The 18507-nt window shown below is 39.3% G+C and overlaps 1 protein-coding gene across 50 annotated transcripts in view; it reads right to left on the bottom strand.

Moving 5' to 3' along the window:
- The window catches only part of SORBS1 (sorbin and SH3 domain containing 1), a 322212-nt gene that overhangs the window by 236862 nt on the left and 66843 nt on the right, over positions 1–18507 (bottom strand). The gene's annotated exons all lie outside the window — the stretch shown is intronic.

Here is an 18507-nt window from a genome sequence, read left to right as displayed (position 1 = left end):
AAGCATAATTCTGATGCCACATTCTATTTAAGTTTTTATTTTTTAAGGATTACTGCTGAAGGAGTTTGACAACAAAGACAGCTGACAATGGTTGTAAGAAGCTTTTCACAAAACCACATTCTGAATAAAACTTGTATTTTCATATAGAAAAATCCATTGGTACAAGTAAATAAGCAGCTTTCTCCACACTCAGGGGAAAGTTGCCCAATCACACAAACTTGGGTATCCACATAAGACAAAAACCAGGAACTTTCCTGCTATGCTATTAGAATGAAAGCTCCTTGAAGGCAGGGTCTATTTTACATTTTTCTCCAGATTTCCCGAACTTTACACAGTGTTTGGTACCCAGTAAGCACTTCATAAATGTTTGTTGATTAGAGGATCTTTAGAGGGGGTATATCTAAGAAAAAAGAAATGCCTTAATTTAGCACTTCTTATAATTTGAAAATTGCAACTATCTCCCAACTCATTTGATGGAAAGGAACCAACAAAGAACAATTTACCTTGATTCTAATTTGGATACTTAGAGCAAAAGATTATGGGAACTGCATCTTTCTCCTACAAATCTCCCAATGAGCCCCCATCTCTTTGACTTCCTTGCCATTTTGTTATGGTTGCTACTGTTTGTTGGCTATGCCTTCAGGAAAAAAGAAAACCAGAAGGCCTTCAAACCAGGAACAGAACCTAGAAAGACCCAGGAACAAAGGCAGCATAATCATAATATTAAAATACAGGGGAAAGAGTCAGAGGACCCAGCTTCAGATCAACTTCAAATACTTCCAACCTGTATAATCTTGGGCAAATGACTTAACTTCCCTCAGCTTCAGTTTCCATAACTGTAAGACTACATGCCCTCTTCTAACATATTGGCAAGGGACCAATGTTGTTATGGAAGAGAAAGGGTGCTTGAAAAGGTCATTTGGTGGCATCCATGTTTATTTCTTCATCTATTATCTGCATTTCTGGCACTTACAATTGGTCCTATTCGTAGCCTGGAAAGGACTGCTAAAGACCATCCAATCTAACATCCTCATTTTAGAGGTGAGAAAATCCTGGACCCAAATGATCAAGAATTTACCTAAGATCAAACAACTAGTTTGCCCAGAAACCAGAGAGAAACAGGGAGTTAGGTTCTATAATCACTGATTCCCATTCCAGTGGTTTTTCCCCAATTCCTGGTGCCAATCTGGATACTGTGGAAAACTGGCATGACCATATTTAACTTTATGAAGTCTTTTATTCAAAAGTAATATAATATTCTTGAGGTGTCCAACCCACTTTCTTGTACATATTCTATAATATTTTCTTTGAGTGGAAAACCAGATCCTCGTTGGAATATCTAAATAAATCATTATTAGTTTCCCTAACAGTTTACTTTGTAACAAGAAACTTTGCATGAATCCCTCACTTTAAGTGTAGAAATGTTCAAAAATCTTTCAAAGCTGAAACTAAATTAATATCCTTTGGTCAAATTCTCACATTATTTTTTCCATATTCTTTGTTGCAATCCAGTCCATTGAATTCTGATGTTTAATCAGTTACCAGGTTTCCAAATCCCTCAAAAGGAAAAAGGTTTGCAGATGGCATAGAAATCATCTAGTCCAGCCTCTTCATCTTATGACTGAGGAAGCTAAGTGTATTTCCCAAGATCATACAAATAGGAAGTAGCAACAATGCTCTATTCATTGCATCCCATTGAGATGGGATGTTCTCTAAGGACCTTCTGGCCTTACAAACCAAGGTAGTAATGCTTTTGACAAAAATATGGATCTTCCTTTCAGTGTTCTTACCTTTCCTACCATGTACAACCCTTAACTCACTCCTGTAGACCTACCTAGACCCAAGATTTCTCCAAAAGAAACGTTAACAATAGACGACAAATCACAGAGATCGCTGAATCAGAGAAGGTTCCTTTTTTTGGATTTACCCTCAAAGGATCCCTTAGAGCATATTCAAATCAATCTCTTACTTAGATTCTGCATGTGCCTGTTCTGACCTCAGCCAAAGAGCCACACAGTTGGAAACTGGTTGTCCAATGAAAAGATTACTAAAATGAAGCCAAATTCCAAGTAATTGGAAAAATAATAATTGTCCCAGAGAAAAGATAATAAAATCTACTCCCCAGCTTTTGGCAGAGACCTGAGAGGAGGGAACAGGAATTAGGGCAGAATGTTTTCTACACTGTCATTGTTTTTCCTGAGTTATTTTGTTATTATTGTTATAAGGAAAATTTGCAGATGACGGGAAAAAGAGAGAGTATATATACATAAGTGCTGAGGAAGGAAGGAAGGAAGCAAGCAAGCAAGCAAGCAAGGAAGGAAAGAAGGAAGGATGGAGGGAAGGAAGGAAACTGATACCTCAGTGAAGGAGTGGCATGAATCTGGTCACCTATGCTATGGCCCAAGTATTCAAGGATCTGCCATAGATTTACACCTCCAAAGTAGTACTGTAGGCACTATGGTAAGTATAAGTAAGTAATGACCCTGATCTCTGTGGTTGACTGCCAAGAACTCAATGGGATGAAGCAAGGCAATGCTTTCAAATTAGATGGGGTCCAGCTCTGGTTGCAAAAAATGAGCTCATCCAGATAGTCACACTAGGCTTTACTTATACTGAAGAATCAGAACATGTTGCCACTACTTATTCAGCAGGTCAAGAAAATTGAACAAGGCCACCAGGGCATACCCTCCCCTGTCTTGTCAGGGGATAAAACCCAATATCATCCATGACAGGTTCTAGGGCCTCATTCAATTCCATGAACTTTAAATGGGTCCCAGATCCCAAAAGCTCCTACATATCCCCAAATTTCCCACCCCTTGTAGAAACAACTGAAGAAGTTTTCTTCCCAAATCCAGTTTGGTTACTCATAAGACCCTGCTGCTATTGGTCATGCTATAGAACCATTATAACCCTTTGAAAACAGGACTTAGAGGCAGCCTAAAGTAATAAAAGGAGTCCTGGAGTTCAACTCCAAAGAAATGGGTTCTACATTAGATCATACATAGATCAAGAACTAGAACTCCGAGTTCATTTAATTCAACCCCCTCATTTTACAAGTGAAGAAGTTCAAATCTTGGCTCTGGCATTTGATTCCCCATATGTCCTCGGACAAGTTGCTATATTTTTCTGGGCCTCACTTTGCCCAGATGTAAAATGCAGTTCTGGGTTGGTTGGAGTCTAATTTAACTTTAAATTCTGTGATATGTGAGATGATAATGAACTAGAGTCAATAGAAGATTTAATTTCTCTTGTGCTCTGCTGAACAGCCTGCCTTCTACCAGTAGCTCAATATAACCAAGATAATTATGTTGGATGAGAACCAGCTGATACCCATCAGTGCCCTACCTCTGATATGTCTAAGGACAACCATGGAGCTAGACAAAGGCCTGCAGTTGCCTATAAGACACTGCAGTCTCCAGGATGTCTTCCAAAAAAAAAAAAAAGGAAACTAAGACTCTTCCCCGAACTGGCATATGACTGCCCAGACTGTCCATATGGTACTGAGATTCTTCTTAGCCAGATCTACTGCTTTCAAGCCTTTGGCTTGAAAGTTGCAATAGGGTCACTCTGGAAAAACACAACTGAATTTTCAAGGGTTTAATCTCCCTCTTGGAATCTCTAATTGGGGTTCCCACTTTCTTTTACTAATTAACAAAGGATATATAGGACAACACTGCCATCAAATTTTAGAGTCCTTCATTAGTCTGCAATAAATGATAACTACCCTTTGGATCTAATCCTAGAATAATCTAAACAGTTTCAGAGTATATGAGGTTCATAAAATTTGATCTGTAAAGAATTTCTAACCATAGAAGATCAGAAGGAAGTTTTTCCATTATACCACACTACCTAATGCCAAAAATGTAAAAGCTGGGACATTAGTAGAGAAAAATAATTTTTAGGTCATACTGTTTTTTGTTTAAATTTTTAACATTTAGTTGGGTTTTTTTAATTTTGAGTTCCAAATTATCTCCCCCCCTCCTTTCTCTCCCTACTTCTTGAGAAGGCAAGCAAATTTATATAAATTATAAATGTGCAGTCATTTAAAATGTATTTCCATATGAGCCATGGTACAGGAAAAACAGAGCCATAAAAATAAGGAAACGAGTTTGATAAGTATGTTTTAATCTTTATTCAGACTCTATCAGTTATTTCTCTGCAATTAGATAGCATTTTTTCATCATAAGTTCTTTTCAATTACCTTGGATCTTTATATTGCTGGGAATAGCCAAGTCATTCACAGTTGATCACATCATACAATATTGCTATTACTGTGTACAATGTGCTGCTAGTTCTGCTCACTTCACTTTGTATCAGATCATATAAGTCTTTCCAGGTTTTTCTAAAACCACCCCTCATCATTTCTTAGAGCATAATAGTATTCCATTACAATCTTATATCACAATTTATTCAGCTGTTCCACAAGTGGTGAGCATCCCTTCAGTTTTCAATTCTTTGCTTCCACAAAAAGAGAGGCTATAAACATTTTTGTACATATAGGTCCTTTTCATTTTTCTTTGATCTCTTTGGGATACAGACAGACCTAATGGTGGTATTGCAGGATCAAAGGATGTGCACAGTTTTAGAGCTCTTTGGGCATTCTTCCAGATTACTATCCAGAATGGTTGAATCATTTCACAACTCCACCAACAGTACATTAGTTTGCCAATTTTCCCACATCCCCTCCAACATTTGCCATTTTACTTTTCTGTCATATTATCCAATGAAAGGTATGAGGTGATAACTCAGAGTCATTTTAATTTATATTTCTCTAATCATGAGTGATTTGGAGCATTTTTTCACATACTATAAATGCCTTTGATTTCTTCTTCTGAAAATTCCTGCCCATATTCTTTGACCATTTATCAAATAAGGACTGACTTGCACTCTTATAAATTTGATGTAGTTCTCTATACATTTGAAAACTGAGGCCTTTATCAGAGAAACTTCCTGCAAAAATTTTCCTCCCAGTTTCCTGCTTTCCTTCTAATCTTGGATGCATTTTGCTTTGTTTGTGCAAGACCTTTTAAATTTAATGTAATCAAAAGTATCCATTTTACAAACTGTAATGTTCTCTATCTCTTGTTTAGTCATAAATTCTTCTCTTATCCATAGATCTGAGAGGTAAACTTTTTCATGCTTCCCTCATTTGCTGCCTATACCCAATTTCTGCTAAACTGCTTCCCAGTTTTCCCAGCAATTTTTGTCAGATATCAAGTTCTTTTCCCAAAAGTTTAATCTTTGTGTTTATCAAACAGTAGATTAATATGGTCATTTGCTATCTACCACTCTACTTCTTGGCCAGTACCAAACTGTTTTGAACAATTTGAGATCTGCTACTACCAGTCAACTTTCCTTCATCAGATTATGTTATTTATCAAAGAAAAGAGATAAGAAATGAGAAGTAAATATTATAAACAATGGCAACCTGGTACCATGGACAAATGGTTTTAGAGTCAGAAGACCTGGGTTCTAATTTTGCCTCTTCTATTCACTGCCTGATATGATCTTTGACAAATCATTCAATCTCATTGGGTCTCAGTTTCTTGAGGGAATTGGAGTAGAGGACCTCTAATGATGTTCTTTCCTATTCTAAATCAATTTTTCAAATTGACCCAGCCCTTAAATAATGAAGAAGCCTTGAAGTTTCATTTGAGCTTAATAAAAAATTTGAATATTATACCAAAGACTATACAGCATTTATTAAGATCTTACTCTAACATGTGTAACCCAGTGGAATTCCTTGTCAGCTTTGGGATGGGGGAGGAAAAAGGTGAGAAAAAGAACATGAATCATGTAACCATGGAAAAATACTTAAATAAAAAAATACGACCTTATTCTAAAACACCATCCTTGGAACTCATGTTTCAGGATTACTTTATAAAGAAAATGGTTTGGCATTTCTTTAAAGAACATTTTTTAAATTAGGGTGAAGGATGAGTAGAAAACACCATTTTTACATGCAATATTAGCATTCTTAGTAATGAGGGTGCATTTGAATTTTGCAACACTCCATCCATGTCTATACTTTGTCAGTGATAGCTCACAGAGCTGATGGATTATAAGCATTCTTGTTAACCCTACAAAGCAGCCTCAGCATCCAACTTCTCATTCGATAGTATCATAACCTCGGGCTCCATGCACCAGGGCAAGTTCAAAAGGCCCCTCTAGTTCAGGAGGATGTGGACAAGAAGTCAGGCTAGAGTGGTTGAGGACAATGAGTACACCAGCATGCAGATCACGGATAGAGTAGAAAAGAAAATTCATTTCAGAAGAGGAAGATATGATCACTGTGAGAACTGAGCATGATGAAGCTAAACTAAAATCAGTTTTGACTACCAGACCAAAGGTTCAGAGTCCAAATATATGGGCTGAGGTTGGTGCCACAAATCCCAACCAAGCAGGATGCACAAGGGAAGAAGAGGGTTTGGGGATGCAGGCATTGAATTGGAATTTGAGTATCAGGCTAGTCCTAAAGAAAGGCCCAAGGAATGGAAGTCAGAATCAAACATATTGAACCTTATTTCAGGTGCAGAAAAAAAGAGTGAGAAAGTCAGGATGACCCTGGAAACAAGGCTGTCTTCCCTCTGTCTTGGTTTTAAAACATCATTCCTATTGTGACTGTCTTAAGCCTGGTAAGCTTGTACTGCTCCCAAGAGAGAAGGAAGGCTCTAGAGGTGCTGGTGATTAAGTAGAAATCTGAGTATCCTAAAGAGTTCTCATAACCCTAAAAGTATTTTTTAATTGAGAAAACATATACCGAAACAAGAAGAAATGGAATTCCTAACAGCTCCCCCAAGGGATTCAAAAATGCACATTGATAAGAAAATGACTATAACTTATATAGCAGCCTCGACAAAGGTCCAAAGAAAGTCAATGATTTTTAGGAGTTTGCAAGTTTTCAATGTTTATTCAGATCCTTCTCTCATTAGAGCTCCTCTAATATGCCTGGCAAACCTACTAGCTATGTTACTGTGACCAATTGCTTAGCCTCAGTTTTCAGTGGTCTTTGACTTGAGTAAATGAAGGTATCTCTAAACTCTGCCAAGATCTTGGCCCACCCTGACTCAACCCAATATCTTATAGATGCTAATAAACCCAGCCAAAGAAATGGGACCACATTGTCTCAGGGCCAGGGGTCCAACAAACCACTTATGGCACCTTCTGTGTCTTCTATTCATGGTAGTTAATCCTAACAAAGCAAAACAAAAATATTTGGGACCAGGAATGCTTAACCATCAAAATAGCCTTCAAGGAATAGCTCAAAAGCAGTCAACACCCATCCACCACCACTGGAACACTTCAGATCAATATTATGCCTGAAACTTGGCCAAGCTCCACAGGCTACTTTTTCTCTTCTTCCATTTCCATCTTGTGGTTACATATCTACTGGGGGACCAATGAGGCATGAAGTAGATCTATTGTTTCAAGAAGATGAGCAAACATACTGTTGACAAACCAGAACCAGCCTGAAGCGAGCCTTGGATAATTTCCTGCCCAGAGGAGTCAGTCACATGTCATTTTCTCACATCAAACCTTTCAATGATAAGGCTTATTACACATAGCAACATTTGACAGATCAATAGGCATCAGAGCTTGAAATGTCTGACTTTGCAATCTAACAGAGATATATTCTGCCAGGGCCCATCAGCCCAGATGGCCATTATGCCTACAGATCCATGTTGTCACAACAGTTTATTAGTGGGATGCTTGGGATTTTAAGAAATACCTCTCCTGGCCCCTCAATTCAGCTGGGTATTGACTATATGTGCGGTTCTCTGCTATTTGAACTTGAAACTAGATTCCCTGAAAGAAACTATAAGCAGCCCCTCATAACAGCCATCATCTTCACTCGACTTTATCACTGACTACTCCCCCTACCTCCAAGAACACATTATAATCCTCATAGTAACAGATAATCTGAACTAAAATATTCCTCTATGCTCAAGAAGCCTTTCCTTTTTACAGCTCAGGCTGGGTCATGTTTAATGTCTCTACAGACTAACCAGGGGACCCAATTAACCTTTCTAATTATCTTATGCCTTGCTAGTGCCCTGTACATGCAACGTTATCTTTTTACAGCAAACCATTCAGGCCAATGGTCAAACTAAGCCTGTCAGTCAAATCCTGGAGGAGCAACCTCAACTGCCCTCAAAGAAATCAATACATTTATTGATTGCCTGCTATATACAAAGCATTGTGTTAGTCACTGCCAGAGATAAAAAGAAGTGTGAGATGTGGTGTCTGTTTTCAAGGAGCTTACAATCTAAGTGACAGTTTCTTAACCTTTTTGGCATCATGGGCTTCAATGGCAGACTGGTGTAGTCTAATGGATCTCTTCTCCAGATAACTTTTTTATTGCATAAAATAAAATACCTAGAATTACAAAGGAAACCACATATTTTGAAATGTAGTTATCAAAATATTATAAAAGAGAAGTCAACAACCCCAGGTTAAAAATAGGTGATCTCTAACAATCTATAATTCTATGGCTAATGAGCTAATTTCCAAATGCCCACGAAACACTCCAGCCTTTACGGGAATTGATCAGAATAACAAGAAGTGTTTTGGTTTCCAAGTTTTCTAATTTCTTTTTTTTTTTTTTTTAATTCTTGTACTCTCCTCAGGTTTCAAGAGAGAATACATCTTTTGCATTCTGATGTGCAAAATGATCCCTTCTTTGGTCTTGAAAACAAGCTCCCCAGGTTCCCAGAATAAATTCCAGTATAAAGCCTTCCCCAGACACACTATGTGTGGTTATGAAACTGCATCCTCCATGACCTGATGTAGTCATTGTTTGCTGAAGTACCACCTTAGTTTCCTGTACCACCTTATTTTCTAAAAAGTGTCACCTACTTCTTCTCTGAACTTTGACCTGCTAGCTCTGTCATATTCTTCACATCAGTGGAGGTAAGCTGGAAGATTGTTGCAGACCTATCTTTAAGGCAGACCAACCTCCCAGAAGAAATGCCTCAGTTGCAGAGCTGATACAAAGCACTCATTCACCCTAAGGTTTGAAAATTATTCTACTTCTCAGTTTGAAATTTCTTCCTTTGATGCCACATTGCCCATGAATGACTTTAAATCTTTTGGTTTGTGCCTACTTTGGCTAGCCCTAGTTCTGACTCTGCCCCCCAATGCATCAGCTTTAAAAACTACAGTATCTCCTAATGAAGACCTGTGGGGATAACTTTATTAGTATTATTATTATAATGAACTTGACAAATATCAACCCTGATTTGGGGGGACAAAACCAGGGAAAGCTAGACATTCACAACCACACAACCAGGTAGCATTTTTGTACTGGGGATTTTGGCCACTGGAAACAAGATATTGTGTCATTGAGCACAAATATAATGGATGCAAAAGGCATACTCATCAATGCTACCCCCATTAGACCACATCTACAATAGAAAGTATTTGGTATCTTGCTCAAGAAGTTCAGTTCTCCTGTTTGTCAGCTCTAAAATCTGTCTCTACCAACCCATTTCCATCTTGGACTCAAACAAAGAGAGACTCTGGAGAGAGAAAATGAAAAACTCTTCCAGAATATTATGTTCCTATCCTTGATACTCATTTAAGAATGCATTCTTCTTTTTTGAGTCATAGAATTTTTGAGTTCAAAGGGATTTAAGAGGCCATCAAGTTCAACCTTCTTCACTTTACAGATGAGGAAATTGAGGCCCAGAGAGGCCAAATGATTTCCTGAAGCTAATTTCTTTTCCAGCAGTGGAAAACTTCAATTTGAGTCATGGCATTGCACACTCCCATTAAATCTGAGAACACACTTTAATTTTTTTTGGAAAGGTGAGTCACAGGGGCTCAGTGGATAGAGAGCCAAGCCTAGAGAAGGGAAATCCTGGGTTCAAATCTAACCTCAGACACTTACTAGCTGTGTGACCCTGGGCAAGTCACTTAACCCCATTGTCTAGCCCTTAGCATTCTTCTGCCTTGGAACCAATTTGATTCTAAGGCTGAAAGTGAGGGTTTTTTTTTAAAGGTGAGTCATATAGAACAGGACATATTGAGGGCATAGCAATACAGGTCAAGATACATACTCTAGTTCTGGTCCTCCTGGCCTGTCTCCTGGGTCATTTCCCCCAAATATCCCTATTTTTTTGGGCTTACTTCTCCATAGTAGGTTAATAGGCTGACCTTTCTCCCTAGAAGTCTAAGCTGACCATATAAGTGGTAGGGATTGGACAAGGGTTAGGGATGATGATTTCCATAAGCATGGGTGCTTGATGGAGTCAAGTGGCTATTTTCAGCAAGAAACCTTTCCCAATTCACTTTAATGCTAGTGTCTTCCCTCCGAAATTACCTTCAACTTATCCTCTATGTGTCTTGCTTATACTTAACTGTTTTCATGGTTTCTTCTTCATTAAATTGTGACCTCCTTGAAGGCAGGAACTGTTTTTGCCTTTCTTTTTATCCCCAGTATAGTGCCTGGAACATATTAGGTACTTGACAAGTGCATGTTGGCTTGGCTTGTCTCAGCCCTGGACTTTGTCTTCCACCTCTGGATAGCATGAGCAAACACATCATTTGTGCATGGTAAGACCTTTGTTTTTCCCATTGAGACATAAGTGGTCTAGACAAGATTCTAAGCCTTGTCATTCTCCCTCACACTACAATCTGTTAGTACAACTAGCTCACATCTTGACTAGGCAAATTCCTCTCCAAGTCCATACCCCCTCTGCACATTAAGACCAAAGTGTAAGAGGAGAGGAATTCTTCAAGTCCCAGTATGCACCAAAATGCTTGCTTGGTGTTTAATTCTTAGAACTGAGCGCAGCAACAATTTGGGCATATGGGAACTGGAGAAATTTAGAAACAGTGAAAAAAGACTTCTACTCTAGCCTCAATGAACCCTCCTCTGTCCCATCACCACAGACATCTCCAGTCATAATCTCCCCAGCAATGGAAGCCATGTGTTCTGGATTACTTGGCAACTGAAGTCAGAACCCTAGACAGGAAAATAAATCATAGGGCTTAGAGCTAGAAAAACTTTTAGGGATGATCTAGTCCAAGCCCTTCACTGTATCAAGTTTTAAAAAAACTGAGGCTCAGAAATGGGTTTATTCAAGATCACAAAGGAATAAGTAGAAGAGCTGGAATTCAAACCCAAATTATCTGGATTCAAAATCCTGTGCTCCTTTTAGTACTGATTCTTCTGAAAACTGAATAGACTGGAAGAATCCCTGCCTAGGGAATTCTAGGTTCTTATCTTGGCTCTGCTATGAACTATTCAAGTGACTCTGACTTAGTTTCTGATTCTCAATATTCTTCTTTCATGAAGAGGTAACACTAATTGCTGATCTATTTCACAATGTCATCAAAATGCATGTAAAAGTGCTGTTAGCCATGAAGTCCTATGCAATCCAATCAATCAACTAGCATTAAGTGCCTACTATGCTCCACACCTAGTGCTAGGGATACCAAAAATAAAGAAAGAAAGAATGAATCAAACTTACTCTGAAGATTGCCTTCTAGTCAATTCACTCTTAATTCCTAGAGATAAATATTAGCTTCTTTTGTTGCTGTTTGATCATGTCTGACTCCTTGTGACCCCATTTTGGGATTTTCTTGACAAAGTTACTGGAATTGTTTGCCATTTCCTTCTCCAGCTCATTTTTACAGATGAGGAAACTGAGGCAAACTGGGTTAAGAAACTTTCCCAGGGTCACACAGCTAATAAATGTCTGAGGCTGGATTTAAACTTATGAAGCTGGGTCTTTATGATTCCAAGCTCAGTGCTCTATCTATGTTCATAAGGGCTATTTGTGCCCAACCTGTGGTAGAAGATACCAAGCTCTTACTGGTCTGATTGACCATGGTTGGATCTACTATATGTACACTATCCCTGACAAAATAATGCCATTTTGGTTCTCTCTGAGTAGAAAGGAAAAAACGACCCCGGGGTTCACCGTGCTGGAAGAGACTAGTAGATAATAGCTAAATGGCTGGCATGTAACAGGTGCTTAGGAAATGATGGCTAACTTTAAGGTTTGAGAAGTGTTTTCTGCGTGCTATCTCATTTGCTCTTCACATTTAGTCTAACCCCTACCAAAAAGATGAACTTACAATATTAGATTTATCTTTAAGACTCCACCCCAAATCATACATCTTTCTTTTCACTCCTAGTTTGTGAATGGATTTGTGCTAACAAAATCTGAAGAGCAGTTATTTGAAACTTGGAATGCTCTAGTGATAGGTGAGGAAGGAAAAGCCTTGGTAAAACTTTCACCAACTCTATAATTTTGATGAGTAGAGCCAATGGACAAGTTACAAAGGGATGAATTGCTAGCTTATAAAATGTGGTCAGTAATTATGGGTGGGATAGTTAAGTGGCTCAGCGGTCAGAGGGCAAGGTCTGGAGTCAGAAAGATTCTTCTTCCTGAGTTCAAATCCAGCCACAGTGTGACCCTGGGAAAATTACTTCACCCTATTTGCCTCAGTTTTTTCATCTGTAAAATGAACTGGAGAAGGAAATGGCAAGCCACTCCAGTATCTTTGTCAAGAAAACCCCAAATGGGGTCACAGAGTCAGACAGAACTGAAATGCTGGATACTAAGATTGTGATAAGAGCAGAAAACTAAGGCTCAGGGAGGATCTATGCCTTGTCTGTGGCCGTACTGGAAGTCAATGTTAGAGTTGGAATTTGAACTAACTTTCATGACTAAATTCTCAACACTTCCTACTCTACAATGAAATAGTGGATAAAGCAGACCTTCCCCCAGCGGAGATCTGATGACTTCTGCCCCAACCACTGTAGCCCCAACCACTATCAGAGCCCCTACTCAAAGAGGAGCTATCCAATGTCCCAACCCCTCAGGGCAGGCCTCTAACATGCTGAAGTTATTGACTCTACTCAAGGAGTAAAGGTTCCAAAGCTATGGCTTTCTCCCTGTCTCTCCTGCTACTGCTGCCAAAGCATCAGCTAAGGGAGTTGTAATTTTTAAATGACCCATTCTTCTTTTGCTATTGGTGGCAAACTCTATGTAATGATCGTTTATGTAGAGCCCTTAATTGGTATGGGGGAATGATGGGAAATGTAGTTTTACCCAGCTGGAAAGAGGCTGAAGGAGAAATAGACATTTCTGGAGACTGGGACAGCCTAGGAACTTTTAAGCCCAGAGCATTTATTAGAGGTGTGCCAGCAGCCAGCCAATTGCAAATGAAGGGCACTGCTACCCTTAATTGAATGAAATCATTAGCAGTTAGAGCTTTGTCTGGCTCACTGACCTACTTAAGGCATGATCTGCCTGGAAAGAAGTTTGCAATTTTCCTGTTGGTGCTACCAGGACCCAGTGAATTTATCCTCTCTGCTTTTCCTCCTCCTCCTCCCTTTCCCCATCATTGCCTGGTAAACTGGCATCACTTACACTCAGGCTGGGGTTTCCTGTTCTCTTTAAATTCTGTCTCACTCTAAATGCATGTGCATTTACACTGTGTTTTGTCCCCAGATAAAGATAATCTCCTCTTTATTGCATTCCAAGTTAGTGTTGCCCATAAAGGAAAGGACCATGGAAGGACAAAAAAGAATCTAAAGACCAATAACCCTAGACTTAACTGTGAGCCTGAACTGAGACAGTAGTGAGGCTCACAGTTAAGCTACTGAGGCTTTAGGAAGCACAGGGGATAAAGCACTAAGCTTGGAGTCAGGTTCAAATCCAGCCTCAGATGTTTACTAATCGAATAATCCTGGACAAGTCACTTAAGCTTCACCTCAGTTGCATCAACAATAAAATAGCGACAATAGCACCTACCTCACAGGACTGTCTGAGGACCAAATGAGTTAATATTTGTAAAATGCATTTAACAGTGCCTGGGATATAGTGGGTGCTTTATACATTCTAGATATTATTATTATTAAAGTGTTTGCTCTGTCTCTGTATCTGTCACTTTGAGTTTCTGTGTTTCTGCCTTTCTGTCTAGATCTTCGAACTGTTCCTGTCTCTCTCTCTCTCTCTCTCTCTCTCTCTCTCTCTCTCTCTCTCTCTCTCTCTCTCTCTCTCTCTCTCTCTGTGTGTGTGTGTGTGTGTGTCTCTTCTCTCTGTTTCCTCTCTCTGTTCTCTGTCTGTCTGTCTCTCCCTTCCTCCCCTCTCCCTCTCTCTCTCTCTCTCTCTCTCTGTCTCTCTCTCTCCCTCTCTCTCTCTTTCTGTGTGTGTGTGTGTCTTCTCTCTGTTTCCTCTCTCTGTTCTCTGTCTGTCTGTCTCTCCCTTCCTCCCCTCTCCCTCTCTCTCTCTCTCTCTCTCTCTCTCTCTCTCTCTCTCTCTCTCTCTCTCTCTCTCTCTCTCTCTCTCTCTCTCTCTCTCTCTCTCTCTCTCTCTCTCTCCTCCCCCTTCTCTGTCTGTCTCTTTGACACTCTCTCTGTCACTCTCTGGTTCTGTCTGTTTCTACCTCTCTGTCTCTGTATGTGACTCTCTGTCTTTGTCTCTCTGTCTTTCTGACTCTATCTGTTTCTGTCTCCTCACACACACACACACACACACACACACACACACACACACACACACACACACACTGCCCCCTTGAAAAAAAGGAGACTTCAGCTATGTTTTTTAACTTCAGAGGCATAATCCTTGGATATTTTCCTCCTGGGGATAAAGTGAGGAAGGATGCTTTAACTATATGCATTCTTGAGAGGTGGGTGGAGCTTTGTTAATATGGAAGACACATATAGAATAAATAGCATGGCCCACACAAGCTTGGACCCTAAGTGCATGAGAAGTGCCAGTGGCTTTTCTGATGCCTGATGGGAGATGGGGGAAAAGTCATGCAGGGACTAACTAGTGGGGTGATCCTATGCCCAGGGAGAGTTGCAACTCTACAGGGAGCCAGGCCAGAGGCCAAAGAAACTAGAATGCACTAGTTTAGTCTCAGAAGTTTCATACTGTTCAATCCCTGTCCAGATTCCGGGATTTTAGGATAGGGTTCCCAGGTTCTGTAACTCAATCATTCTGAAACTCTCTGTAAGCCTGTTGTTATCCTTCTTTACCTCTTTTCCTTATATGACAATAAAAGCCTTTTAAAAGTCCATTGCTGGCTCTGGGTGAGCTTAGGGAATGCAGAGTGTGCCCATAAAAAAAAATGAACAGATATTGGACCTGAGACCCAGAAAAATTTATGCAAAGTCATACAGCTACTGACAGAGAAGAATTTGAACCCAGATACTCTGAAACCAATTGCCCCATCTACTGCATCTCACTGCCCGAGAGTTCATAATATAAATGACAGACTTTGTGAGGATTTGTGACAGCTTATCCCATGCCAGCTCAGATCTCCCAAACTCGAAAAAATCACCATATTCTGTTTTCCTAGTTCCTGGGATTACAGAAATTTCCTATCATTCCCCCAGTATCAACCCCTTCATTTTACAGTTAAGAACAGTGAGGCAAAGAGATGAAGGTCGAACAGGAATAGGTCACTGTGTCAGGAATTGAATTCATTTCCAATGACAGCCAAGTCAATACTCTTTCCATTACCCCACAATGCTTTCATACTGGTTCATTTGGAAATTTTGGAAGCACTTGTTTTGGAGTTAGAAAGACCTGAGTTCAGATCCATTCTTAAGACACTTCTACTATGTGGTAGCATGAACAAGAGGTTTAAAGGGAATTAAAAGCCCTGGGCTCACAAGCTGAGAAATGCTTTCCTGGGAACATAAAAGCATGGAATGTCAGAGCTGGAAGGAATTACAAAAGGTGCTTAATTTCCAAACCTGAGCCTGGAAAAGGAGAAATCCAAATAGAAACACCGCCCCCCCCCCCTTTAAACACTGTAAATCCATCTCCTCAGTTTATCCCCAGAACCCCCAGGGCAAGAAACAAGGATGGGCAAACAACCATCAAAAATAAAAGTACAAATTGGCTGGTCTTCTGGCTCTCAAACTTCCAAAGAAGAGGGAGAGTTGGATGGTCACCCAAGTTTGGCCACCCCTGAGCTAAGGAGTTTAGATAGGGATAGTCAAAAAGAGCTCCACCCCCTTAAACAATGTTCACTCTTTCAGTATCAAAAAGTCTAGCATTTCAAACAAGTATTTAAAAAACAACATGAAGAAAACAGCTCTAATGTGGTTTTTGGCACTAAGCAGGAACTGGTCCCTGGTGTGTTTCCAGGATAGAATTTCAAGAGAGACTGTAATTATTTCTCCCGTCACTGATACTGTTCTATTGGACACCAATAAATCAAAAGCATAATTAAAAGAAAAACAAAGATTAATCCTACCAGCAATACGCTCAGTGCTCCAAACTCTACAATGAGCTGTTCCCATCTCCTTATACAGCTGCTCCATAAAAAAAACATTTTTATCTCCCTTTATCCCAGAACAATTAGAGAAGCAATTGGTTGACTAACTTCGACAGAATGCACTTGTTTGTAGCAGGAGGGAAAATGTGGTTAGATGGTTAGAAGAAAAGCATCTTAGAGAAAGTACACTAGGTAGCAAGAACAGCAGAAAGCAGGCATGGAAACGTTTGTCATGTAATAGCTGAATTTTTCAGTGGTTTTGTTCCACCAAGAGAAGTGGCTTGCCATTTTTTTCTTATAAATCCTTACCTTCTCTCTTAGAATCAATATTAAGTATTGGATCCAAGGCAGGAGAGCAGTAAGGACTAGGCAATTAGGCTTAAGTGACTTGCCCAGGGCCATGCAGGTAAGAAGTATCTGAGACCAGAATTTAACCCAGGACCTCCTGTCTCCAGGTCTAGCTCTCTATCCATTGAGACACCCTGTGGCCCCTTTGTCATCTTGATGTAAAATTTTAAATTTATTTAAACTTTAATTAATAGATCCTGAAAGTAGCACCCCCACTGTCTATGCATCTGACCAGGCGTGGTCTAAATACGTTCAGCTATGACTGCTGTTTGGTATTAGATACATCTCATTAAGGTCAGATCATGAAGAATCCACTAGCAATAATAATTAATTTATTATTAATTAATTTAATTAACTTTTAAATTGGATTTTTTTGCAAATTAAAACTAAGACCAAAATGCAATGCCTTGAGATGTGGTGCATTCTTCCTCACTATAGGTCTTTAAGTAAAACCTGGGAGGCCAAGGTGTTGGGTATGTTGTAGACAAAATTCTTATTTGGGTATGGTTTGGATCAGACCAGACCTGTGGGGTCTCAACTCTGTGAATCTATTCTTTAAAAATATACCTAGTAGAAAATGGCAGAACTGGTACAATGGAAAGAGCTTCAACAGAAGTAGCTTTGGTTCTAGTAACTGATCTGTCCCTAACTCACCTTGGCCAAGACACCTTATGTCTCTGAGATGCAATTTCTTTGTGTGTAAAATGAGAGAGTTGGAGTAAATGCTCTTTCCTAACTCAAACATCCTGGGACACATAAAGAGAGAAGAAAGTCTACTACATGGAATAGCATTCCAATTTTATAGCTTCCCAAGATGACCATCTCAAGAGTTTTAATGGCATGTCATTTTCCCATGTCTAAGCAGAAGTGAGATGTCTTACCAGACCTATGACTTCAGACCTGGCAAAACTCCAGGCTTCCTCCAGTGACACAGATGATGGTCTATAACTCACAGCCTAAGGGAGTTGACTAAGATGCAGAGAACTTGAATGACTTGGCAAATGTCGCATGATCAGTTTGTATATGTCAAGGGTAAGACTTGAAGCTCATCTTCCCTTCTTCAAAAAAAAAAAAAGGCCAATCCTCTAGTCCTATATCATGCTGTCTCACATTCATTTTATAGCTAAAAATAATTAATTTAAGAATCAGGCTGAATTGATGTTGACTCTAAGGGATCTTCTTTTTTAATTTAAATTTATCAATTAATTTATTATATTAATATGCCCAGTTAACTCCCTCCCTCCTCTCCTCCCATTAGAAAAGGCATCATTTGACAAAAAGATATATATATATAAAATTCTGTTTTATTTATATTTATCAGTTCTTTCTCTGTAGGTGGAAACATACAAGTCATTCTTCAACCAATATTTCTGTGGCTATATGAAAGGTTCTTTTGGTTCACTCATTTTACTCTTCATGATTTCACATGGCTCTTTCCATGTTTTTTCCAAAATTAGTCTGCTCATAATTCCTTATGGCACAGAAACATTCCATCACAATCATATGCCACAACTTGTTTAGCCATTCTCCAATTGGTGGATATCTCTTCAATTTCCAGTTCTCTGCCACCACAAAGAGAGCTGCTACAAATATTTAAGAACATCTAGGTCCTTTTCCTTTTTTTCCTCAATCATCTTAGGAAATAAACCTAATAGTGGTATTGCTGGGTCCAAAGGTATATACAAATTCATAACTCTCAGCATAATTCCAGCTAGATCTTCTAAACAGAAAGATTTAACTAGGGTGTCATGGATAGATTGGGGGAGTGGGAATAAACTTCAATGGGAAAAGATATAAGTATGCCTTCCACATTGTGACTTTCCCCATCGAGGTTTCAGTATATCATAAATTGGCATATGAAATTTAATGGAAAATTTGGGGAGTTTTGCAGAAGCCACAGACAACACA

This window comes from Monodelphis domestica, chromosome 1 (assembly GCF_027887165.1).
Source record: "Monodelphis domestica isolate mMonDom1 chromosome 1, mMonDom1.pri, whole genome shotgun sequence".
In the NCBI taxonomy this organism is placed as follows: Eukaryota; Metazoa; Chordata; class Mammalia; order Didelphimorphia; family Didelphidae; genus Monodelphis; species Monodelphis domestica.
Note: the sequence above shows the minus strand (reverse complement) of the source record. Positions and strands in the feature narration are given on the sequence as shown.